The sequence below is a fragment of the Neoarius graeffei genome, chromosome 3 (assembly GCF_027579695.1).
Source record: "Neoarius graeffei isolate fNeoGra1 chromosome 3, fNeoGra1.pri, whole genome shotgun sequence".
Classification (NCBI taxonomy): Eukaryota; Metazoa; Chordata; class Actinopteri; order Siluriformes; family Ariidae; genus Neoarius; species Neoarius graeffei.
The window spans coordinates 28,444,102-28,472,079 of NC_083571.1; the positions used below are offsets into that span (position 1 = coordinate 28,444,102).

Below are 27,978 nucleotides of genomic sequence, written 5' to 3' on the forward strand. Positions count from 1 at the left end.
CTTTTAGGACTTGTGTGAAAATCTGATGATGATTTAGGTCATATTTATGCAGAAATATAGAAAATTCTAATGGGTTCACAAACTTTCAAGCACCACTGTGTTCTTGTGCTTGAATAATATAGTAGTACATTCCTACTAACTAAATAAATATAGTCTACATGACTTGAAAGACATATCGGTTTAAACATGGACTATGACTTTATTTAATCACACCTTGCGCTATTATTATTATTATTATTAAAAAAAAAAAAGTCTTCCTGAACAAATCCTCTGCTTGCTTCCTGGACGCAAAACTCATAGCCACGCCCCCAGCACCTCCAAAACCCCGCCCTTTCTCTTCTCACCCTTCCCACTACGGGACGCGCGCGCGCTCTCACTTCTCCTTCCACCGACTGCTTCACCGTCATTTCGGCGTCCCGGTTGAAAGTCCGCTCCTCGGGCTGTGACCATTTTATTTTCGCCGACGGTATTTGGGAATTAATTTCACCCACCTCAGACAGCCGGGACGTGAATTTCGGAGCGGACTCAACACCGGCTCACCTGCGCACAGGTAAATTCGAGCGCGCGCGGAAGAAGAGAAGAGAAGGGAAGGGAAGGGAAGGGAAGGGGGGGTGGAGAAGGGGGACAAGTCCAATAAACCCTTCTACATACAGTATATTTAAGTAAACTAGTTTTTCTATTTGGGACGTGGCCACAAGTCACCACGTCACCTCGCTTTGTGAATAGGGAAATAAGTTGAAGATGACCTTTGTGTATAAATCCAGGTACTTTTGCTCTCAAAGGCTGACCTTAACATTAACGCCAAATAATCAACATAAGAGTGTGGTGTTTTTCAAGCTTTGGAGTTTGTTTAAATCTATGTTCCAGTTCCAGAGAGAGCAGAAAATAAAACAAAAGTGTTTTCAGAGAGGAAGAGATGAATGGGATTAGCCAGAAGAGGAACAAATAAAGGAGTGTTCCCAACTCTCAGATGGCATCGTCACACCTTAGTTATGACACATCCTTTCCGACAGGCACCATATTGCACTTTTTCTTCTTGGAACTTAGAACTGGAGGAAGCATACACCTGTTCTTCCACATGGATCAGTTGAGTTGCTGCTGGGGCTTGAACTCATAACATGCAACTTACAGATTAAGATATTGCAGTCTTAACCTGTTGAGCCACCAGTGCCTGACAATGTAGTTATGTGACCCTAATCTTAATCCTAACACTTACGTGTCAATCAATCATCGCTTTATTGATCTTTGATATGTCCGGTGAGTCAAAGACTCGTCACAAATACATTCAAATTAATGAAAGATATCAATTAAAAGTATAAAAAAATAGACAAAGTCTTATAATATGTAAAAACACATGCACGGTGGTGTAGTGGTTAGCGCTGTTGCCTCACAGCAAGAAGGAATGGGTTCGAGCCCCGTGCCCAATGAGGGCCTTTCTGTGCGGAGTTTACATATTCTCCCTGTGTCCGCGTAGGTTCCCCCCCCCCGTGACTCTAAATTGACTGTAGGTGTCTATGTGTCAGCTCTGTGATGATCTGGCAACTTGTCCAGGGTGTACCCCGCCTTCCGCCCGTAGTCAGCTGGGATAGGCTCCAGCTTGCCTGCGACCCTGTAGAAGGATAAAGTGGCTAGAGATAATGAGATGAGACACACACATGTATCTCAAGATCTTATAAGACATAATATTAAAAAAATAATAACTTTTATTAAATCAAGACTAGTAACTAAACGCATTTTAACTCTACTGATCACAAATATTACATTTGCACAATGTGCCACTCGTAAGATTCCGTTCTGTAGGGAGATTGTTCCACGTACGAGTCACCAGATAGGTAAATGATCTGTGAGTCCATTTGCTGTTCGATGTTGGTTGTGCTAGTCCGAGGTTGTCCCATCTTAAATTATCATGACTTTTGTTGCATTTGAAAGAGTTCCTTTATGTAGTTCGGACCACAGGCTTGATAAACCAAGGACAAGGAATGTCATGACCGTCAGTGTTCAAGTGTCTGTAGATTGGCGATGTCTAAAGCATCTTTATATAAACAGTCATGAGGCGGTTTGAAAATAGATCTAAGACCAAAACAGTTGGCTTCCTCAAGTTTATCCTGGAGACCATTAGTAATACAATAGTAACAGACTACGGTATTTGAAACGCGGTCTGATGAAAGCCTTGTATAGCTTCACAGCGGTGTTGATCACATTTTTTTAAATTTGTTTGATGGCTGAGTGTTTATCTTTATAGTTTTGGGGAAAACAAACAAACAAAAATATGGACAGTTGTCTCACCACGAATAAACGTCCCCAGGACAAAGATGGTTTCATTTCATCAGCAAGGAAAAGTACCTTTATTTGGTACCTTTTATTTCAAGAACTCCTCCTTTTCAACTCTTTCCGCATTACTAATTAATGACTGGTTCTCTGTCATTTGACATTGAACCCCAGAATTGCTCAGGAACACCAATGAGGAAAAAGTTGCTTTATAATCTAGTACTTGTCCTCGCTGTACCTAAAAAAGATCTGCGCCATTTATACAGTAATTTCATTTCAGTCAGACTTGATTTGTATCTCGAAAGACGAATTCTCGATCTTTATGTTCAGTCTGAGCAGCAGGCCTGAGATGAACAGGCTTTATGATTACAGCAGCAGGTTTTGAGTGCGTATCCATATCTCCAGTATCCAGGTGAGGTGTACTGTATTATCCACTGAAGTAAGGGTGAAAACTTTTTTTTAACCCGATCTGAAACAATGTCCTAAATGAACACTTCGGGCTTCCATTAGAGTCAGGTTTACTCTCTGATACTGTTAAAACAAGGCGTTGAATTGAAGACACAAGTTTGTAACAGATATAATTCAGGAAGAGAGGGTGTCGGTAGAATCGGTAGAATTTTTTTTGCCCCTGGATTCATATGATCCATATTTCCACCTCTGGAATCCACCAGCAGGTCTAGTGTGAACTCTAATAGTGTTGAATTAGCTGTTAGTGTCATCCCAATCTAACAAATTTTTCCCTATTTGTAGAGCACCAGTCTACAAATCTCTCACTGTCGGTCTTACCTCCTTGCCAGTCTATCATTCAGTATTATTCAGCACTTCAGGTCTGAATTCAGTAGTTTATTTTGATGTGTGAACGCTCTTACCTGGATAATGCCTTCAGGTGTATCTAGTATGATTTTGGTTATTGGAAGACTTATATGATCACGGAACAATTTATTTATTTTTTTTAATCAGTCATGCTGCCTTACCTTTCTGTGCCAAAAGGCGTTTTTGTGTGCGCGCGTGTGCGCATGTGTGTGAGAGCCTGTTTGGCAAGTTATTGCTCCTTTGTTTTTGCTTGCACTCAACTCACTCTCTCTGTGTGTGTGTGTGTGCATGTGTGCACGCATGCATGCGCATGCACATGCATTTTGGGGGCAGGGACACTTTCACATGTGCATGTAGTCTTGTATACGATTCTTAGCAGACAACAGGTGCCTTAAAGTGACCGTGTCATGATGTTGAAATCTGAACTAGTTTTAATGTAAGCGTTGTTTATGATGAAAAATTGTTCTACTTGTACAGAATATACTACTTACCAGGGTATCATAGACAATGAAACTGTTTCAAAAAATCAGATAACAGGGCTCGACATTAACTTTTAAACCCAGTTGCTCTGGGGGGGGCGAGTGGGGGTTAATTTCCACTCCCCCCCCCCCCCCCCCCCCCACCACTTGCCCCCTGTTTTGCAAGTACTTTTTTTTTTTTTTTTTTTTTAAAGGAAAACCATAGAATAGTTGTGAATTGCAACATAAAATGAAGATCACACATTGAGTTGAAGTTTGGTTACTGATTAAGTTTATTATTAAGTTTGGTTATTGGTTACTTTTTACTTGTAACGGACAATAACAATTTTATCCAAAATAATTTTTCTTGCCTTCGTCGATTTCTTTCCATTTCACATGCATGCAGCTTTTGTAAAGTTCACTGTGTTTGTGTAGAACTCTCTCTCAGACTGTAGGTTCATTACTTGTTAATGTAGAAATCATACAGTGGTGCTTGAAAGTTTGTGAACCCTTTAGAATTTTCTAGATTTCTGCATAAATATGACCTAAAACATCATCAGATTTTCACACAAGTCCTAAAAGTAGATAAAGAGAACCCAGTTAAACAAACGAGACAAAAATATTATACTTGGTCATTTATTTATTGAGGAAAATGATCCAATATATTACATGTCTATGAGTGGCAAAAGTATTTGAACCTTTGCTTTCAGTATCTGGTGTGACCCCCTTGTGCAGCAATAACTGCAACTAAATGTTTCCGGTAACTGTTGATCAGTCCTGCACACCGGCTTGGAGGAATTTTAGCCCATTCCTCCGTACAGAACAGCTTCAACTCTGGGATGTTGGTGGGTTTCCTCAAATGAACTGCTCGCTTCAGGTCCTTCCACAACATTTCCATTGGATTAAGGTCAGGACTTTGACTTGGCCATTCCAAAACATTAACTTTATTCTTCTTTAACCATTCTTTGGTAGAACGACTTGTGTGCTTAGGGTCGTTGTCTTGCTGCATGACCCACCTTCTCTTGAGATTCAGTTCATGGACAGACGTCCTGACGTTTTCCTTTAGAATTTGCTGGTATAAGTCAGAATTCATTGTTCCATCAACGATGGCAAGCTGTCCTGGCCCAGATGCAGCAAAACAGGCCCAAACCATGATACTACCACCACCATGTTTCACAGATGGGATAAGGTTCTTATGCTGGAATGCAGTGTTTTCCTTTCTCCAAACATAATGCTTCTCATTTCAACCAAAAAATTCTATTTTGGTCTCATCCGTCCACAAAATATTTTCCCAATAGCCTTCTTGCTTGTCCATGTGATCTTTAGCAAACTGCAGATGAGCAGCAATGTTCTTTTTGGACAGCAGTGGCTTTCTCCTTGCAACCCTGCCATGCACACCATTGTTGTTCAGTGTTCTCCTATTGGTGGACTCATGAACATTAACATTAGCCAATGTGAGAGAGGCCTTCAGTTGCTTAGAAGTTACCCTGGGGTCCTTTGTGACCTCACCGACTATTACACGCCTTGTTCTTGGAGCAATCTTTGTTGGTCGACCAGGCCTGGGAAGGGTAACAATGGTCTTGAATTTCCCCCATTTGTACACAATCTGTGTGACTGTGGATTGGTGGAGTCCAAACTCTTTAGAGATGGTTTTGTAACCTTTTCCAGCCTGATGAGCATCAACAATGCTTTTTCTGAGGTCCTCAGAAATCTCCTTTGTTCGTGCCATGATACACTTCCACAAACATGTGTTGTGAAGATCAGACTTTGTAGATCCCTGTTCTTTAAATAAAACAGGGTGCCCACTCACACCTGATTGTCATCCCATTGATTGAAAACACCTGATTCTAATTTCACCTTCAAATTAACTGCTAATCCTAGAGGTTCACATACTTTTGCCACTCACAGATATGTAATATTGGATCATTTTCCTCAATAAATAAATGACCAAGTATAATATTTTTGTCTCATTTGTTTAACTGGGTTCTTTTTATCTACTTTTAGGACTCGTGTGAAAATCTGATGATGTTTTAGGTCATATTTATGCAGAAATATAGAAAATTCTAAAGGGTTCACAAACTTTCAAGCACCACTGTAAAATAGAAATCTATAACAAAGTTTGTATGAAGAAAACAATAGCGTGCCAAGACTTTTGAACAGTACTGTGTTTGAGAATATTTATATATCTTTTTTTTTTTGGTTATATCATCCACCTCTAGGTTTAAAAGAAAAAACTGTGCTGCGTAATGACAGACGGGATAATGTTTGAGATTAAAATTATTGTTTAGTGTGTAGGTTGTGGGTGTTTTATACAGACCTGGCAACCTGTAACTGAATGAGTGCAGCCGGCCTGTCCTGATGCAGCATTTTTTTTTTTTTTTTAATAAACCCAGAGGTGGGTGATAAAAAACAAACAAACAAACCCCGATATATATAAATTTTTTGCACAGGACTGTGATCCTCTGATAACAGAAACAAAGCTCCAGCTCTCTCTGCTCTTAATCTGTTCTGTTCTTTCAGGATTTATCGCGCATGTCACTCCTTGTTGAGTTTTTTATGCCCGAGTTGTTTGAAACCAATCTGGGTTTTCTGTGTCGAATCAGGAAGTAGCTTCACCTTTAAGAAAATCAAACACTTTCATGAAGGAGCTAACTCAAATACAAGCAGAAAAAAATAAAACGAGATTCTTAAGCAAACTCTTCCATCCTCACTTCCGACTTTCTGTTTTTGTTAAATAAATTTTAAATACAATTGTGAATTTCTCTGGAGTTTTCAGGCTGAGCTCTTTTCCTCGTATTCTTTAACTGCTCATTTCCTCATTGTTCTTGAAGCATTTGCTTCTATTTGTTAACGTTTTTCTTGATAGCGGGGAGACGGTAATGCCTTTTATCTATTTCTTTGTTTGAACGAGCAAAAACAGCACAAAAATGAACCATACTGAAGACAGATTAAGCCTTGCTTGCATGAAAGACGGTGTCTGTCTGACCCCAGCTGTAATTATCACGTAATGCGTGATGTCATGCACAAGGGGTCTATAAACAGTCATGAATCTTATATCCCAGCGGGGGGATATAAAATAACTTGCAAAGCAGTAAATGAAACCGAGACTAAGAAAACAGCCAAGACATAATGGCTGATCTGTAGTGAGAGACGCTTTTGGGAACTGAAATAAAAGATCAAAAAAGCTTAATTTTTTGTGGTGCTAGTTCGTAATATATGTTCATTCCAACTTGCCTGGTCGGGCATGTCGGGGACATATCCCACTTGCCCCGGGCGATCGGGCAGTCCTTAATGTCGAGCCCTGGATAAAACTGTATTTCTAGATTCTTTTATTTCAAATTCAACGAATACGGAATACATAAGGATTCACCTGGATATACAAATGATGCGTTTAAAAGTCTTTGTTCAAGGGTTAATGTTTGTCTGTATGTAATATGATATTGGATAACTTTAGATCTCTGACCTACAGTACTGTGCAAAAGTCTTATGCACCCTATTTTTTTCATCCAAACTTTGTTATAGATTTCTATTTTCTGACTTCTACATTATCGAGTCAGTACAAAAAACATTTTAGAGTCCAAATGTTCGTTTTCCAGCACAAAATTAAATGTTACAGAAAAGAAAAGTTTGTATCTGAGCAGCATATTACATAAGAGAGCACTTTTCAGATCAAAAAAGAAAACGTAATGAAGGCTGCTGGGTTTTGGTGCAAAATGTGACAGTCAAAGTGTCCGGAAGAACTGTGGCTGGTTCTGTAAGATGCTCAGTAAAACCTACAGCTCATTTCCGCATAAAACTGCACTCACTGGACCTGAGATTACTTTTTTTTTTTTTAAAGCAAAGGGTCGTCTCACTCCAAATATTGACTTTGTTTCATTTATTATGGCTTCCTGCTTTCTGTTTATAGTATTTTTTTTTAATGTTGAAACATTTCATTATTTAAAAACATAATGAAATGAAATGTTTCAACATAAAAAAATACTATAAACAAATATAAAAATATATATATAGTAATTTCAGGTACAATGAGTGCAGTTTTATAAGGAAATGAGCTGTAAGTTTTGGTCAACAGCATTTCTTTACATGTGCCTGAGACTTTTATACAGTACTTCCACAATCGTTCCATGGAAATATTCATAGATGCCTCCATGGTTGTATTTTGTTCGCAACAAGCTGAACTCTGGGTTGAAGAGTCCATCCCGGGTTCACAAGTAAGAATTTTGAGTTTTCCTTCGAAAAATGTTGATTAGTCAAAACTTTCAATTTGAAAAGCAGTAGATCTTTTTGAATTGCTTGGTGAGTGAAATGACAAAAACATCATATCATGAAACTTGAAGCTGTTTCTGTGATACATTAAATGTCATGATATATCAGTTTGTGACAAAACAGTGTTCTTTAAAAAAAAAAGTGTTGAATGATACATTAATTTAAAAGGTACACTCTATTTAACATTGTAAAAGAAGGAACGTACAACATTTTTAACATTAAACATTGAAACAGTTCAACACAAATTTTATTCTGCTCATGTACTTCCAACGGCGGCACGGTGGTGTAGTGGTTGGCGCTGTCGCCTCACAGCAAGAAGGTCGGGGTTCGAGCCCCGTGGCCGGCGAGGGCCTTTCTGTGTGGAGTTTGCATGTTCTCCCTATGTCCATGTGGGTTTCCTCCGGGTGCTCTGGTTTCCCCCACAGTCCAAAGACATGCAGGTTAGGTTAACTGGTGACTCTAAATTGACCGTAGGTGTGAATGTGAGTGTGAATGGTTGTCTGTGTCTATGTGTCAGCCCTGTGATGACCTGGCGACTTGTCCAGGGTGTACCCTGCCTTTCACCCGTAGTCAGCTGGGATAGGCTCCAGCTTGCCTGCGACCCTGTAGAACAGGATAAAGCGGCTACAGATAATGAGATGAGATGTACTTCCAACCATTCATTCTAAAATTACTGATGACACATGGTGATATCTATGAAAACTTGATCAAAGTTTGATTTCACAGCCTGAAATTTGAATACATGTTTATAAATATAAGCTCTTAGTTAATTATTCTACCCAATTTTAGTTTGTAGTCATCCATGTTGTGACTTTTGGATCAGTGGGATACTTACCGGAATTATATTACGGAAGACTATTGTTTACAGATAGACAGGAACAAAGCTCATTTCTGTAACCATGCTACAGTATTGACCAGAAGTCAGACAACAGGTAGCTTGATAATCGTGAAATATAATACAGATGTTCTTTCGATTGGAATGTATTTATTTGTTTAAAGTGCACTTCTACGAACACTCATTGAAATAATTTCTTATCGTTATAAATGTACAAATGTGATCTTTTTAGTGAACACACTGGAAGCTTGTGTAGCTGTATGCTGACGTATACTAGTAGGTATTCAGTTAGGGTCCAGTACTATATGGTAGTTAGTGATTTTGTTAAAGTTGTAAAAGCTGTTCTAAGTTAACTGGAAGGAAGAAAAAAAAGAGGCAATGTTGAAAGTTAGAAATTCTTAATAGAGCGGTGGCTACAATTATCGACAGTCCATAATTATCAACACATTTTCAGACTTACCAAAAAACAAAAACAAAACAATTTTACAAAGGTGAGTTTCAGTTACAACAGTTATTATCGATTAATTAATCAGCCGGAAGACCCCCCCCGCCCTTTGATCTTGTCGTCTGATGACGCAGCTCGTTACCCGAGATGGAATTTTTTTAGCACGATCAGCAATTTGAGGAAAACCCGGACGTTATCATCGCAGGTAAGCATGATGGAAAGATCATGGACATGTTTTTACTGATCAAATTCACCGATTATTTCATGATCTCCTTGTCGAAACCTACTTTGTTTCTTTTGACAGTCACCATTTTGTATCTAAACGTGCATTTGAGAGTCACATGAGGTGTCGATAATAGCGATCACTTTCACTGGTGTCCACCATTATCGACACCCTGTGGAATTAAGTGACATTTACAACTGTTATGGCTCGATCTTTGTGTAACATTGCTGAAGGACATGAAGTACTTAACTCTTTACCCCTTAAAGCAGTTGCTACAGCCACCCTTGTATATGTATATACTGTTCACCCTGAGAACATATTTACAAGAAAAAAAGTCTAAAGACAAGGTTTTGACAAGGCATCATATGTTGTCATTATACACGAGGTTGTCATTAAGGGGTAAAAAGTTAAATAAATAAATAAAAGTACTGTGATTTTCTAATTTTTTTTTCTGATCCATAACAGAATGTAATGTTTATAGAGTATTTGGAATCCTACTGCAATAAATAGAATTAGACCAGAATTAAATTCCTCGCATATAAAAAATTACATGCTTGAAATATTCAGATTTTTCTATTCCATTCAGATTTTTTTTTGAAGTTTGTTGTAAATATCTACCACATATTACAATAGGCAGCGGCACGGTGGTGTAGTGGTTAGCGCTGTCGCCTCACAGCAAGAAGGTCCGGGTTCGAGCCCCGTGGCCGGCGAGGGCCTTTCTGTGCGGAGTTTGCATGTTTTCCCTGTGTCTGCGTGGGTTTCCTCCGGGTGCTCCGGTTTCCCCCACAGTCCAAATACATGCAGGTTAGGTTAACTGGTGACTCTAAATTGACCGTAGGTGTGAATGTGAGTGTGAATGGTTGTCTGTGTCTATGTGTCAGCCCTGCGATGACCTGGCGACTTGTCCAGGGTGTACCCCGCCTTTCGCCCGTAGTCAGCTGGGATAGGCTCCAGCTTGCCTGCGACCCTGTAGAACAGGATAAAGCGGCTAGAGATAATGAGATGAGATATTACAATAGGCATCTTATATTTTTAGATGTAAAAAAAATATAAAAAGTTTTGGTTCGAGGAATGACGTGACCTTTGACTTGGATTTTCATGTGGTTACAATGTCAATTTCCTGTTGACATTTATTGGTAAACTACAAAACTAGAAATTAATACAAACAAAGAATGATTAACAAAATGTGATCTACGAAAATACTTAGAAAGTGGAACAAAAATATTTTCTGGCACAGGTTAAACATTATCAGTTAATTTGTTTACAAACATTGGAATTACTACCTCATTTACGTAAACGCTGACCAATATATTTATATAAAAGATATTTTGTACTAAATATAAGTCTATGTAAAACAAATTCTAAATAAAAACTGTTTTGTTAACTTAATACCACATACCGATTATTTTTTTTAAAATAAATAATCACCTGGGTGTTGATAACTGTGGACAAAGGTGTCGATAACTGTGGAACGGTGTCATGTGATCTGATACGCTAAGTAATTGGGAATCAACTCTTTTTTTTTTTTTTCCCAGTGGGAAGTCTAAGTAATTATTTATGCTCAATTTACGTATTGAAAGTCTTTTCTACTTTCGCAACGGCCAAAAGATCGTTAAGGTGTCGATAATTGTAGCTGCCGCTCTCTTGAAGTTTCTGATTTCTGCATTAAAATATACAGCAAGACTGTTTCTTTAAAAAACTCACACCTGTATTTATTCATGTGTTGAATGAAACTTCTTGAAATTCAAAGTAGTTTTATTTCAGTACACAGAGATTCACATTCTCAAAAATCAGCTATGATCTAATCGGTTTTTAATGTTCAATGTTCAACATACTTGCGTAGGCCGGATGCTTAACCTGCACTTTTTTTTTCCAAAGTGAATTTCGCAAACTGGGTTTGACTGAACATTTGAAAACTGAATGAATAAATCTTCATGAATTACAGGTTCAATTTTACAGATTTACAGATGTGTGAAGTGAATAAATACCATTCGGTGGCATTTAAAACTTAAAATTACGAGTTCATCGACAAAGTATTGGATTTGTTGGCTGAAATTTGACACAATATTTTTCAATAAAAGTTTGTCTTTTAATTAAAAAAGAGTAGTTTTTTTTAAGTATTAGGAACCATAAAAGTACTAATGGACTCACTGAGCAGTAGGAAATAGGCATTAAGAGATGACGACAAGTCAAATGAGGATCATCCGTGTATATCTGTAGCAGTGCAATATGAAACAAGATCATCAATGACGGCGTAGCTCGCTCCGGCCCCGTCTAGTCCAGAAGGAACAATCTAAAGTGGGCCACCTTGCACAATAAATGTTGCAAGCTACAGTATATACGCTATATACATGCAATATCTAGAAGCTATATACACCCTAGGAATACCTACCTATTTGGCAGAAAGAATCCAAAACGGTGAGGAATTGACCGAGAAGAAGCGATTTTTATTGAACTGCTCATTAAGGCGTAATTAGTCCATAACTTTATTACCTTCCCGGGACGGAGTCCACCGGAGGGCGAGGTATTGTTTTCGGTTGGGTTTCTGTTTCTTTGTTTTTTTTTTTTGTAAACGATATTACCGGAAAACGGCTGGATCAGTCTTCGTGAAACTTTTGATAGATGGGCATTGGTCTCAAATAGAACCTCCAATATTTTGGGGGTCATCCGGTCAAGGTCTTTATGGCTACTGCTTCATACACTCATATGTAAGAGTGTAATAATCGCGCACTGCTGGTGATGCGCACTGCGCATGCGCATACACGTGTTCTGATTAAAATGGCCGGTGAGTATATACAACTCGGTTCACCATTCGAAATAAATGGACTAGAGTAAAGAAATCGCTTTCAGACATGTTTATGCTTATTACAGAAGAACAGCACGTTCCACTGAGCTCTAGCGCCGGGCCATTTCCGGGAAATAAGAGTTTGGGTCATGGCGACAGCGTGTGTATGTCAGCCTCGGTTCGGAGGTTTCAGTTTCGAAAAGTGTAAGCGGTAAGAGTAGAATAATATAAAATACAGACACTTGGTATATTTTACTTCTGTGATTTTTAAATTGTTCATTTTTGGATTACGCTTCATTTTTGTGGCTGCTGCCTCATAGAGTAAATATATACGCTATATTTACTGTATGGACATGGGATCAGAAAACTATTTTATTTATAAGCAGTCACCACATGTACCCATAGGGTACCTATTTTTTTGTGATATCTTCCTTCATATTCATCATAAGTGCTACCTGGCGAGGTTTATTTTGCCTGGCAACACTTGTTAGGGCCCGAGCCCTATGGGCGAAGGCCCTATTGTTCTTGTAAGAGTTCACTATTATTCTTCTTCTTCCGTCTTCTTCTTCTTCTTCTTCTTCTTCCGTCTTCTTCTTCTTCTTCTTCTTTATTTTTCTCCGCTGTTGGGCCATTTTCGGGGCACTTGCCATGGGCGAAAACGCGCGAAATTTGGCGCCACTTCCGAGAATTGCCACCGCTACTCAGAACCAAAAGCCCACACTTGGCCGGGGCTCAGGGCCTCTATAGCGCCCCCTAAGTCGTTGTGATTTTGGCATCCCGCATTAAGGTGCCTGGTTGCCATGTAGTTTGTAGTAGTGGCATGCCATTTGGTACACATATGTATCTCACTAAGCCGGACAAAAATGTAATGCCATTGCATTAGCCACGCCCAACAGGAAGTGAGGTAATTTCACTTTTGTGCGAAATGCATGGCCACGAAGACGGCGCAACTCCTCCTAGACCGTTCATAGGAATGTCACCAAAATTGATGCACATCATCTACAGACATGGCTGACAAAAGTTACTAAATACGTTTCACGTAGGATAAACCGTTCAGAAGTTATTCGTCAATCAATTTTCACTTCAAAATTTTACATGCTTAAAAATTCATAACAAATCTTCTAATTGCTCAACACTGCTCATACTTCACACGCTAATCACTCATTGGGCTTCTGACATGTTACCCAATTTCTGTGATATTTCGCCACTGGGGGCGCTATTTTTGGGCAAAAAATCCAATCTTTCCTCAAATTTGGTCAAACTTCATGGCCACCCTCTTTCTACCTCCCATGTCATGTATACCACATTTTGGGAATTTTCGTCCATGGGGGGCGCTGTTTTTGGCCGACGCAATTTCTCCAAAACGGGTTTTTGGTGAATAATTCCATAATGCTTTTCCTTCACACCACTACCTTGTGATAGTTCGTTGCTGTTGTAGACACTTATTTTTCCACCTCATAATCGCTCATGTGCAGCATAGCGCCACCTACTGACATGGGAGAAACCAAAAAATTTATTCTTCAAAAATCAATATCTCATCTTCTATTTTCTCATTCTTGATCAAACTTGATACGCACACTCTTAACAGGTCACCTGACATATGTGCCAAATTTTGTGAACTTTTGCCACTGGGGGCGCTGTTTTCAGGCAACAATTTATATCTCGGCTTCTGATTGGTCAAACTTGATCAAACTTTACAGAACAACTCTTCATAGGTCCCTTGACATGTATACCAAATTTGGTGAACTTTCACCACTGGGGGCGCTCATTGCGCTGTAGCAGTTGCAGGAGAGGTGTTTACAATCATGAGGCACCAGGTGTATGTTGTTTTGGTTGCCTTAAACACACATTACTTGTGGACCACTGGGGGCGCTCATTGCGCTGTAGCAGTTGCAGGAGAGGTGTTTACAATCATGAGGCACCAGGAGTATGTTGTTTTGGTTGCCTTAAACACACATGACCTGTGGGGAATGGGTAGGCAGTCGGGAGCAAGTGTTGTAGCGTTACATACAGACTAATAGATGTCTAACAGAAGACAATCCTATGTAGCTTTAGCTTGGTGACTGATGAGGTAAATACATTAATTTGGTTGGGAAGCCATGGCATGAAATGTTCTGTCCATGACAACATCTCAGCGCACCGTGTACTCTGTGTCCAATTCTGTGCTTTGTCACCATTGTGGGAGTAATGTCTCTTGCCAAAGAAGCTGTGGAAGGTATTTCGCGGGGACGCATGCCCCCGCCCCCCTTGGCCGCTGGCGCGAGGGCCCGTCGAGGCCGCTTGCGGCTTTAATTAATAATTGTAATTCAGCAAGTCTGGGTAGAAGTTATATGCACCCTATGTACCCCTACCTTCGTGCCAGAAAGAATCAAAATCGGTGAAGAATTGAGGGAGAAGAAGCGATTTGTGTGGAAACTGATCGTTAGGGCTGAATTACTCCATATCTTCATTATTAATTGAAATTATACAAATTTGGGTAGAAGCTGTATGCACCCCAGGCAGACCTACCTTCCTGCCAAAAAGAATAAAAATCGGTGAAGAATTGAGAGAAGCAGCAATTTTCGTGAAATGTGACCGACGCTGGGTGGACAGCACGTGATGGCATAAACTCATCGCCTGTCGGCCGGATGAACTAGAAATAAAGCAAACGATGTGTGAATGGAGTTGTATCAGGCGTGGAATGAAAAACCATCCACCAAGTTGTCTCTAATCAAACCTGCTGCTTTGAGTGAACAAGTTTTATTTTTTTAATTCGTTTTAATGACGAGAAATAGAACTTTGCAGCTTGATTTTGATGGACCGTTACAGGCTTTCAGTCAGTTTCTGATTACAAACGAAATTCTATGGGTGAGTCAAATGAAAACCTTAAAAAGTGCACCATAACTTAGAATTGAATCAAATTTTACTTCCAGTGAAGCACTGAAACATTTGCATTGAACGAAATGGAGAGCATGTAGAAAAACAACATGATTTGTGGCACCTATTTGCAACTAATAAATTATAAGGTTTTCATTTGATTGACCCTCATAGTCAGGGTTACGTCTCATGCATAGACAGTATGGTATGCAGCTGGAAAGAAGAAATGACATAAAGCTAGTTTGTAACAGAGGAAGTCTTATAATCATTTTTCCATGCACAATGAAACCGAGCTAGAAGGAGAACATCATACCTTCCTCCTATTTTAGTATAATATTTGTAGTAGCAAATGGCTACAGCATGAAAACAAGTGTTGCCAGGCAAAGCAAACCTTGCCCGGTAGCACTTATAATGAATATGAAGGAAGCTATCGCGAGAAAATGATTTTGACCTTGATTTTGACCTTGTGTGTGTGAACATGCTTGACCAATAAACATGGTTCTGATTGATTCTCTGCTGCTGTCAGCCAATCAGAACACACTGTACTGCACGATTGTTACACTCTTACATTCTTACAGCACAAATACCGCCTCTATATGAAGCAGTAACCACAAAAACCTTGATCTTGACCGGATGACCCCCCCCCCCCCCCAATGTTGGAGGTTCTATTTGAGACCAGTGCCCATCTATCCTGAAAGTTTCATGAAGATTGGTCCAGCTGTTTTCCCGTAACATCATTTAACAAAAAAAACAAATAAACCTCACCGAAAACAATACCTCGCCCCCTGGTGGACTTCATCCCGAGCGAGGTAATAAATACCGCTCGCTAAAATCATCCAATGCAGACGATCATCTAAGTTTCCAAATCTGTCACTGCTTAACTCTTGAATATTTTCTACAGTGAATGAATACTATCATTAAAAAGCTTATAATTTCTGCTTTCCAAAGAAACTTATCTTGTTAAGATCTGTTCAGTACTTTGGGAGTAACGACAAGTTGAAGTTGGTACAAATAGGTACCCGATGGGTACATGTGGCTACTGCTTAAAAATAAAATTTATATATATATATATATATATATATATATATATATATATATATATATATATATATATATAAGCAGTGGCCACAAAAATGAAGCGTAATCCAAAAATGAACAATTTAAAAATATCACAGAAGTAAAATATAGCAAGTGTCTGTACTTTTATATTATTGTACTCTTATCTCTTACAGTTTTCGAAACTGAAACCTCCAAACTGAGGCTGATATACACACGCCATCACCATGACCCAAACTCTTATTTCCCGGAAATGGCCCGGCGCTCAAGCTCAGTGGTCTCAATACTCTTTTCGACAACTTCCCGTAACTACGGAAGCCGAGAGAGGCCCTTCATATAATCTTTTTTATTCACCTTGTTATCCCGAGATAACGACATAATTAATTCAAGATCTCGAGAAAACAAAACCGTTATTTCGAGATCTCGAGAAAACAAAAAAAAATTATTTCATGATCTCGAGTAAACAGCTGAGAAATGGTTCATTCAGATGCGCCAAGAGACTTGTGATTTGCTGACTTTGGGGCTATTTCTCATTCTGTATAGACGCAACTTTGGTCATTAGAATGTCTGGAATAATCGATCACCTAATAAGGCAACATTCTGATCAGGGGTTGACACAGGGAGAGATTGCATTAAGTCTTTTAATAAGGGATAATTTCAAAATTAGTCCGTGGCGCCTTCGCAGAAGACTGGCCCGGCTTCGTCTCTACCGACGGAGATACAGTGATCAAAATATCTATGAGAAATATTCCACTTTTCATTCCTGATTCTTTTTTTTCTGCCTTTTGTCATGTTGCTGTCATTATTTTTAAAATGTTTGAATTGCAACGACAGCATACTTGTTTACAGGATTGTTTGACAGGATTCTATGATTTGAAATCATTATGTAATAACTCTTGAATGTTCTTCCTGATTCAGTATTTTCTGAATGTTGCATTACTCAACTTATAAGAATGCAAATGTTCTTCCTGATGGAATTACAACTTGTTCTGCCTTTTATTGCTGACATAACGTTTTAAATGTTTTAATGTGTTTTAAAACCTGCAATGACATTGATTATTGAATTTCATCCTAAAACTACTGTAATATATTTCTGCTGCAGTATTTTCTGAACTCGTCGTTACACACATTACTGTGGATTGTGTCAAGTTGTGTTGCTGACTTCAGTTTTGCAATAGTCATGATAGTTGTTGAATGATATGCTTCCCTCACACTCAACTTATAAGAACTCAAATGTTCTTCCTGATGCAGTATTTTTCTGAATTATTACTTGTTCTGCCTTTTGTTGCGGACATAACATTTTAAATGTCTGAACGGCAATGACCATGTGACTATTGTATGCCATCTTAAAATCATCCTGCTGCAGTATTTCCTGAACTCACCATTACACACATGACTGTGGATTGTGTAATATTGCTGACTTCAGTTTTGACGATACTGTATGCTGCCCTTCCTTGCACTTCTTAAATACATTCAGAGTTGAAAGTTTTTGAACCCCTTGGAATCATTTGATTGTCTGCATAAAGTTAGTCACTTATTGTCATTTGAGTGTAATCTCACTACAGTGTGCTGAGGAAATACTGTCTTTCAAATCCACAATATACATGCAAAATAAAATATATATATACACTAGCAAAAAAGACAATCAGCTGACATGTCAAGTGTAAGTTTACTGAAATCATGACCTTAGCAAGAGCATATACAACAGAAACAATGACTGTTAGATCAGTCATCAGCTTCTTCCAGGAGTGCCTTTATCAATCAGTGCGTTTACATGCACATCCAAATCGAGCTACTGTCGGTAATCGAGCTAAGGGTCCTAGCAGGGGTGCCAGAGAAATCCAATCCTACATGCACACAAGGAAATCGAGCTATTGTGTGAGGTACATGGTGCACCCGAGCCACAGGTGGCGCTACACGCCCCATCGTGTTGGTACACTTCCAGTTGTCGTCATGAAGAAGAGCTATTCAAGAGTATAAACAAAGTTATCAGCAGTATTGCCAGATATTGCTGACGTTTTCCAGCCCAAAACATGTTCAGATCCGCCAAAATGCACTTAAAACCGCCCAATCTGGCAACACTGGCAGTTCCGTGTTCACAAGTTCCGTGCTCAAGCTATTAGGCTTGCTCTAACTGACTGTATGGCTACAAACTGTCCTGCGCAGACCACTGTTTTGTAAGACAACTTATTTTGCACAATTGCATATTTTTCTAAAGTCCATTTTTTGCTTACAAAAATATTTTTTTTTTTGCTTACAATTTAACTTATGTCTTAATAAACACACAAAGTTCAATTGTTTTGTTTTTATTGACATTCTTCAGATGTTGGACATATATATATATATATATATATACGCGCGCGCACACAAATACAGTGACTTGTTTATGTACACAATTCACAGCTATGCAACAGCTATACAGATGTATTTGGTGATACGGTAAGTGAGCTAAATTTTAACAGTGCAAACAATGCCACAAAAAGAAAAGATTCATGCCGTTGTCATGATTCGTTGTCATGCCGACCGAGGCTGTTGTGTTTCCCGCTTGTGCACTCGTCACTTCCGGAAGGGGCAGTGCTGAAGTAAGTAGCTCGACTACGTAGCTCGATAGGGTTTACATGCACCAAGTAGCTCAGCTACAATCGCATAATCTAGGTCGTGTAGCTCGATTACGAGAAATCAAGTTCGGTTCGATTTCAGCCGATCTAAGGTGTTTCCATGGCATTTAGAACTTCGATTTCAGTCGAGCAACGGCAGAAATTCGATTTTCTCTATGTGCATGTAAACGCACTGAATGGCCTCAGGTCTTTGTAGAGTTTAATGGCTCCTTCAGCGTCAGGGCGGCGAGTCAAGTTGTGTTGTTCCATCACCAGCAAGCATAAGTCATGTAGGTCAATGTCACATGGAATATCTGTTTTCCACTGGCAGATGTCTTCACCTAGGATTGCGTTAATTTTGTCCATTTCAACTGGATGCAGATAATTCTGTGCATGATACAGCTCAGGTACGTTGTACATCATCACTGACTTGCCATGGTAGAGATCACGCCCATTCCTCCCCGGACGAGTGCGATGGTTGTCCCACATTTGCACCACTGTGTCCAGCTTGTCCTGTAAGTCAGGCACTGAGAGTGAGAAGCATGATATACAAGTATGATTCAATACACGCACGGGTTTAAAAGATTGCAAATTGGCCTGGCTGCGTGCGCACTGGCCAAACTGTTACGCACACAATTACACACACACCCACCACTTTATTCCAACCGTTTTTACTCTCAAACTAAATAGCCTATCATGTGCTGATTGATTACCTGTATAATCTTTAGGAAACAGAATTGAATAAGACCCTTGTCGATAAAATCACCACTGAAATCACCTGTAGCTTGGAAGTCTCTGAAGACGTCTCACCAGTAGTCCACATTCTGTCTCCTATACGTCCCCCACCAACATTCGATTCTTTGGTTTGCCGTGCTCCTTCCTTGAATAACAGAAGGAGGACCATGGACCTCTCCAGTGTCATCTTCCCTGAAAAAAGTCTGTAGTCTGTTGGCATGGACATTCTCTGTTCCATGATCTGATCTCAGGATTTTTGGGCAGCCTCCGAGTTTAGTGACAGTTTGAGCAAAATAGGCTGCAATCACGCATGGGTTGCTGTTGGTGCAGTTTGCTTCCATCCAAATGATATGCCTTGAAAATCTATCGATGCACCCGTTCACCCCGATGCCAAAGGGGGTGAGCTTGTCGTATGAATCCATGTGCCACACATAATTTGGCCCCGGAACACTGTAGGCTCTTCTACGCAGCCTCCTACCTTTCCGACGCTGCACGGCCTCGGGATCAAGAGTGGTCTGGATCTCCGCCACAACATCACGACTGACATGGAATCCGGCTAAACGGCACCTTGCGTGCATCATACGGTAGCCATGAAGCCGTCCTGGCCCGTTCATAAGTTTAGAGATAAAATCTACGATCTCAGCTGGATCACTGTATCTCCGTCGGTAGAGACGAAGCCGGGCCAGTCTTCTGCGGAGGTGCCGCGGACTAATTTTGAAATTATCCCTTATTAAAAGACTTAATGCAATCTCTCCCTGTGTCAACCCCTGATCAAAGTATTGCCTTATTAGTTGATCGATTATTCCAGACATTCTAATGACCAACGTTGCGTCTATACAGAATGAGAAATAGCCCCAAAGTCAGCAAATCACAAGTCTCTTGGCGCACCTGAATGAACCATTTCTCAGCTGTTTACTCGATCATGAAATAATTGTTTTGTTTTCTCGAGATCACGGAATAATTTTGTTTTCTCAAGATCACGGAATAACTGTTTTGTTTTCTCGAGATCTCGAATTAATTATGTCGTTATCTCGGGATAACGGTCTTGTTTTCTCGAGATCTCGAATTATGTCGTTATCTCGGGATAACAAGGTGAATAAAAAAAAGATTATATGAAGGGCCTCTCTCGGCTTCCATACGTAACAACTCGGAAGTGCGTCACATCTACATCACACATGGGACCACTGACCGAAGAAGGCAAGGAAAGGGGGACAACCTGGAGTATATTTTAAAATAGGAACGCACTTTCCCTTGGTAATTAGCATAAACATGTCTGAAAGCGATTTCTTTAGTCTAGTCCATTTATTTCGAATGGTGAACCAAATTGTATCCACTCACCGGCCATTTTAATAAGAACACCTGTATGCACATGCGCTATTTTTTACACTCATTCTTACAACACAATGACATAGTGGCTACAGGCTCTTTGAGGCAGTAGCCACAAGAACTCTGCTCGTGTGACGTCGGGAAACTGCCGGTGCTTTTTGAGTGACGGTAAAGTGGTCAGGCTCTCTTCTGATCGGTTTCCGACTGGATTACTCGTGAATGTCAATCAGAGAACTTTTATAGGGATGTTTGCTAGCTCTCACTGTTTCTGCCGAAGTATCCAGCAAAATTTTCTGTCAGCTTCGATGTTATGATTCACAGGAGACTTTGAAGTGAGGTTTCATAGCTTTACCTACTTTTTTTTTCTCAAATCAAACTGATTCATGTAAATAAATAACTATTTTAGAATACAACTGTAGTTGTTTTGAAAAAAAATTCTGAGATCTTGGTGGTCGGAATGAGATTTTAAAAAATAGGTACCCTATGGGTTACTGTGGCTACTGCTTATAAATAAAATAGTTTTCTGATCCCATGTCCATACAGTAAATATAGCATATATAAATGTTATCAGTTATACTCGCCTCATCTCTTGCAAGCATCACCAAGCTGTGAGCAGCATCAGGGCTTGTAGTGTTTTGGTTGCCAATTTTGTTTGTGTTTTGTTCAAAATACAGCGCTATGAACTAGATCTATTTTCACAATAGTAAGAAAGCACTTGTTCATGAATTGTCTTCGAAGCATTATTTAGTACTAATGAGCACATTTCGTTTCACAAGTGTAGTGTAAAGACTAAAATAAAATGTAAAAATTAAATCAAACAGCAGAAGTTTGATATTGGCTTTTCAATATATCTGCCAAAAAGCTAAAACAAAACAAACAAAAAAAAAACCTTACAAAACCTTTCAAGTGACCTTTCAGAAGGACCAAACAAAAGCTGTGATAATCAAAAAGTAAACTTTCTTAAAATAACCACCATTTACTTGATATCGAATCAGTAGCCTTGTGGAACCACGAGATGAATTTCGTTCATCTTTTTACCATCTGCCGATTATCTTCCAATACTACGAAGTTATAACGAAATAGAACAGGTAATCGAACTTGATCAGGATAAGTGTTGATTGGTTACGAAGTTTCGCTATTGTTACACTCATTCTTACATTTGTTCTTGTGTACCTTTCATAACGCGAGATCAGCTGTTCATATCGCAAGATCACGATTCGCCGTTCTGGTGATTGTAATGCGCAGTGCGCTATTGTTACACTCATTCTTACAACACGATAACATCGTGGCTACTGCCTTGCTTCGCTTCTATGAGTCAGTAGCCACAAAAACCATGTCAGAAACGCAGAGTGCCAATTTCAATTCAATTAAGTGGAATTGTTTATTGGATGTGGCTCACAGTGTTTTCAAGGTTAGCCTTGAAAACTGTGAATATTAATCGAAATAATCATTTATATTCTTAATATAAACACGAGTAGGCCCTACTTTTGAGAAATACAAAGGCCTGCAGAGCACAAAGAGGGTATCAGAAATAATCTTTTATTCTTTTTTTATTTTGATAGAGAATGGTAGATATGAATGACATTCCTGACTGGGATGCATTCATCCTGTGTGCTAATTAAATACTAATCTGCATAATTATGTTTTTTTTTTTTGTGTGTGTGTGGGGCTACTACCTCATATAGAGGCAGTAGCCACTGTGTCATCGTGTTGTAAGAATGAGTGTAACAATAGCGCACTGTGCATACAGGTATTCCTATTAAAATGGCCGGTGAGTGTACACAATTCAGTTCACCATCCATCCATTACCTATAGCCGCTTATCCTGTCCTACAGGGTTGCAGGCATTTGAAATAAATTGACTAGACTAAAGAAATCTCATCTCATTATCTGTAGCCGCTTTATCCTGTTCTACAGGGTCGCAGGCAAGCTGGAGCCTATCCCAGCTGACTACGAGCGAAAGGCGGGGTACACCCTGGACAAGTCGCCAGGTCATCACAGGGCTGACACATAGACACAGACAACCATTCACACCTACGGTCAATTTAGAGTCACCAGTTAACCTAACCTGCATGTCTTTGGACTGTGGGGGAAACCGGAGCACCCGGAGGAAACCCACGCGGACAACATGCAAACTCCGCACAGAAAGGCCCTCGCCGGCCACGGGGCTCGAACCCAGACCTTCTTGCTGTGAGGCGACAGTGCTAACCACTACACCACCGTGCCGCCCACTAAAGAAATCGTTTTCAGACATGTTTATGCTAATTACCAAGGGAAAGTGCGTTCCTATTTTAAAATATACTCCAGGTCGTCCCCCTTTCCTCGCCTTTTTCAGCCAGTGGTCCCATGTGTGATGTAGATGTGACGCACTTCCGAGTTGTTACAGGAAGTTGTCAAAAAGCATATTGAGACCACTGAGCTCTAGCGCCAGGCCATTTCTGGGAAATAAGAGTTTGGGTCATGGTGACAGCGTGTGTATATCAGCCTCAGATCGGAGGTTTCAGTTTTGAAAACTGTAACCCTGTGTCTGAAATCACTCCCTACTCACTATATAGGGCACTATATAGTGAGGACGCCATTATTGTAGTGCGGTCCGAAACGATAGTGAGGATTATTTACACCCTATATAGTGCACTCAAAGTATCCCACAATGCATCACGAAAAGTAGTGTCCAAGCAACATCATGCATTGCAGCCATGTTGAAAGAAATCAAATTAAAAGTCTCAAATTTGATTTCATAAAAGGCAGCAGCAAAGAAGAAATTATTCAGCCTTGATTTAAAAGAAGTGACAGATGCAGCTACTTTTGTATTGATTAATGTGGAAATGCGCTCAGTATAATATGGATTTATCACAAAAATACATGCATGTGTTTATTATTTTTGAAAACCTACCAGCCGGCTGATCTAGCACGTTTTAATTGTGCGACAGTAATGGCGTAAATACCAGCGCGACATACTAGTGTCCGAAAGCGTTTTTTTTCCATTTTATCAATGAGTTCACTATATACAGTGGGGCAAAAAAGTATTTCGTGAGCCACCAATTGTGCAAGTTCTCCCACTTAAAAAGATGAGAGGCCTGTAATTTTCATCATAGGTACACCTCAACTATGAGAGACAGAATGGGGGGAAAGAATCCAGGAAATCACATTGTAGGATTTTTAATTAATTAATTGGTAAATTCCTCGGTAAAATAAGTATTTGGTCACCTACAAGCAAGCAAGATTTCTGGCTCTCACAGACCTGTAACAACAACTTTAAGAGGCTCCTCTGTCCTCCACTCGTTACCTGTATTAATGGCACCTGTTTGAACTCGTTATCAGTATAAAAGACACCTGTCCACAACCTCAAACAGTCACACTCCAAACTCCACTATGGCCAAGACCAAAGAGCTGTCAAAGCACACCAGAAACAAAATTGTAGACCTGCACCAGGCTGGGAAGACTGAATCTGCAGTAGGTAAGCAGCTTGGTGTGAAGAAATCAACTGTGGGAGCAATTATTAGAAAATGGAAGACATACAAGACCACTGATAATCTCCCTCGATCTGGGGCTCCACGCAAGATCTCACCCCGTGGGGTCAAAATGATCACAAGAACGGTGAACAAAAATCCCAGAACCACACGGGGGGACCTAGTGAATGACCTGCAGAGAGCTGGGACCAAAGTAACAAAGGCTACCATCAGTAACACACTACGCCGCCAGGGACTCAAATCCTGCAGTGCCAGACGTGTCCCCCTGCTTAAGCCAGTACATGTCCAGGCCCGTCTGAAGTTTGCTAGAGAGCATTTGGATGATCCAGAAGAGGATTGGGAGAATGTCATATGGTCAGATGAAACCAAAATAGAACTTTTTGGTAAAAACTCAACTTGTCATGTTTGGAGGAGAAAGAATGCTGAGTTGCATCCAAAGAACACCATACCTACTGTGAAGCATGGGGGTGGAAACATCATGCTTTGGGGCTGTTTTTCTGCAAAGGGACCAGGACGACTGATCCGTGTATCGTGAGATTTTGAGTGAAAACCTCCTTCCATCAGCAAGGGCATTGAAGATGAAACGTGGCTGGGTCTTTCAGCATGACAATGATCCCAAACACACCGCCCGGGCAACGAAGGAGTGGCTTCGTAAGAAGCATTTCAAGGTCCTGGAGTGGCCTAGCCAGTCTCCAGATCTCAACCCCATAGAAAATCTTTGGAGGGAGTTGAAAGTCCGTGTTGCCCAGCGACAGCCCCAAAACATCACTGCTCTAGAGGAGATCTGCGTGGAGGAATGGGCCAAAATACCAGCAACAGTGTGTGAAAACCTTGTGAAGACTTACAGAAAACGTTTGACCTCTGTCATTGCCAACAAAGGGTATATAACAGAAGTATTGAGATGAACTTTTGTTATTGACCAAATACTTATTTTCCACTATAATTTGCAAATAAATTCTTTAAAAATCAGACAATGTGATTTTCTGGATTTTTTTTCTCATTCTGTCTCTCATAGTTGAAGTGTACCTATGATGAAAATTACAGGCCTCTCTCATCTTAAGTGGGAGAACTTGCACAATTGGTGACTGACTAAATACTTTTTTGCCCCACTGTAGTCCTCTATATAGTAATTCCCTATATAGGGAGGAGTGAACAAGTGCGCGATTTCGGACACACATATTTACTCTATGAGGCTACTGTGTCATCGAGTAAATATATATGCTATATTTACTGTATGGACATGGTATCAGAAAACTATTTTATGTATATATTTTTTTAAACTAATTTTTCAAATTTTGTATTCAGTATACAACCATGTGCCTGCAAATTTCCATGTTCATATCTTGAAAAATAAAGTTATTAAGGAAAACCATTTGATGTCATTCGTCAATGAGGCCCATTTTGGACCATGTGATCCTCATACAGAATATTAGGGCAATTTTCTAAAAATTAAGCCGTTTTTTCAATCTTCGATTTGTAATATCTCAAGAATGGATAAACATACTTTTTACAGAATTAAAACATGTTGTTCTGCATTTAATTCTGAATTCAATGAGTGCAGTTTCAAGCAATTTGGTTGAATTTCGATTTTCACCTGATATGCCTACTATAATGCACATCATCGCTCAGGGTTCCCGCTGGCGCTCGTCATTGACAAACATAATTCATCAGTAACGAAGAGAAAATTACTAGCAGTTATCACAGTGATAGATGGATGTGTCATCTTCATCATAAGTTTTTTTTTTTTTTTTTTGAGTTATAACTTTTATTCAGGTACAAATTGCCACAATTTTACTGTCCAAGACACCGACGGTACACATTCAAAAGTAGGAGTTTACACTTGATACTTAAGGAATATCATGTGTACATACTGGCTACATGTTTTAATTTCCACTTTTTGTTCCCACACTAGTACTCCTCTGCCTCTTTCTCACCCTCAATGGAATCAACACCAACCTCCTCATAATCCTTCTCCAGGGCAGCCATGCCCTCTCTGGCCTCTGAGAACTCACCCTCCTCACCAACATACCAGTGCACAAATGCATGCTTGGCATACATCAGATCAAATTTGTAACTTTATTGTGAGTTATCTTTTGTAGAAATCCAGCCCCAGTGGAGAGGCGGCTGGAAGCCAGAGTGTAAACAATAAGCACGTGCTTCTGATTAATAAAAATCGACTACACATGATAACAAATGGGCGGTGCCAAGCGTTTGACCAATCGCAATGTGTCTTAATCGGCTGGTGTGGTGGTGTAATAGGCCATTTGCAGGAATTGGTCACGTGTCAGTTTTCCCCATAGCAACAAGCCCATGGTGGGTAAGCTAACTTGACATTCCCTGACAACCATAAGAGTTTCACTGGCGATGCGAAGCAATCCATTTCTATAATCGCTCTTTTTACCTTTCCTTCTGTCGTTTTTTGACTCGAATTTTCACATGTACTTGGAAAAAGTTTGTGGTTTTAACTTCTGTCGTATGTTAAAGCGAACCCTTGGGCATAAAAGTGTGTTTTTGGACTCCAGTTGGTCGCTGCTGAAAGAAATTGACGTGCAAAATGGCAGATTTCTCGGGTATGTTTATAACTTAAAGGTAGAAAAGGAGAAATTATAAAAGTTAGTGTTTTCCCCAGAAAAAAATTAAAGCCCTAAATTCTGGCATGATAATACACATACAATTGAGCGCCAACGGCACGAAGTGAAACTAGGGGTGTGTGGGGGCATGCCCCCCTGGAAAATTTTCTGAAAATAGATGCTCTCAGGTGCATTTTCAGGGTCTCAGAGGTTTTAGACACATGATTATAGGATAGATTTTACCAGTGTTTCAATGATTTCTGACCTAAATAGTATTAATGTATACACATTTGAAATTTCACATTAAAGTTCAACATGCAAGTTAAACTGTTTGGTTATAGATTACTGAGGTATATGAGAGATTGAAAATCTACGGGGATCCCTTAATTATGTCTGATCAAGTAGTGTTGTAACAAAAATGTACATAAAAATATGAGCAGTGGTTTGCTCCATCTTATGCAATCCAATGAAGAGAATCGATCATCATGACCTCCTGTTGATCACAAAGGGATCTGAACCTAAGACCTGCCACCTTAAAATAAGTTGCTGTATTACTATAACTGTAACGATTTAGAATGTTTCTGATGCAATTACCGTAATATATGTACAGTACCAGTCAAAAGTTTGGAAACACCTTCAAATTCGATGTTTTTATTTTTTTCCTACATTGTAAATTAATACTGAAATCATCCAGACTATGCAGCAACACGTAAGGAATCATTTAGTAAACTTTAAAATGTTAATCAAACCAAAATATGTTTTAGATTTTAGATTCTCCAAAGTAGGCACCTTTTGCTTTGATTACAGCTTTGCACACGCTTGACATTCTCTCAGTCAGCTTCATGAGGTAATCACTCAAAATGGTTTTCCAACAGTCTTGAAGGAGTTCCCAGAGGTACTGAGCACTCGTTGGCTGCTTTGCCTTCACTCTGCGGTCCAACTCGTCCCAAACTTTTTCGGACTGACTGACCTTCATTTCTTAAAGTAATGATGGACTGTCGTTTTTCTTTACTTAGGCCCTGTTTACATTATTTCGAATCAGCGGATCATCAGATTAACGTTTTTAAAACGATTCGCGTGCACACAGCAACGCCAATACACAATTCGCATTCACACAGCAACGCCAATACACGATTCGCATTCACACAGCAACGCCAATACACGGATACGCTAATCACATGACTAATTAGACGGCATGTCACATGATCCCAGTGCATATCGGGCATGCGCAAGTCACTCACCACTTGCAAGTGGAAGGATGGCAAGCGAACACCTT

At 39.8% G+C, this 27,978-nt stretch overlaps 1 protein-coding gene across 1 annotated transcript in view; it reads left to right on the forward strand.

The window, feature by feature from the left end:
• Window positions 1-356: 356 nt before the first annotated feature.
• Window positions 357-27,978, forward strand: part of ugt8 (UDP glycosyltransferase 8) — a 99,434-nt gene continuing 71,812 nt past the window's right edge. Inside the window, exon 1 of the mRNA XM_060916594.1 lies at window positions 357-550. The gene's annotated coding sequence lies outside the window, so the exon portion shown is untranslated. The remainder of the gene's footprint in view (window positions 551-27,978) is intronic.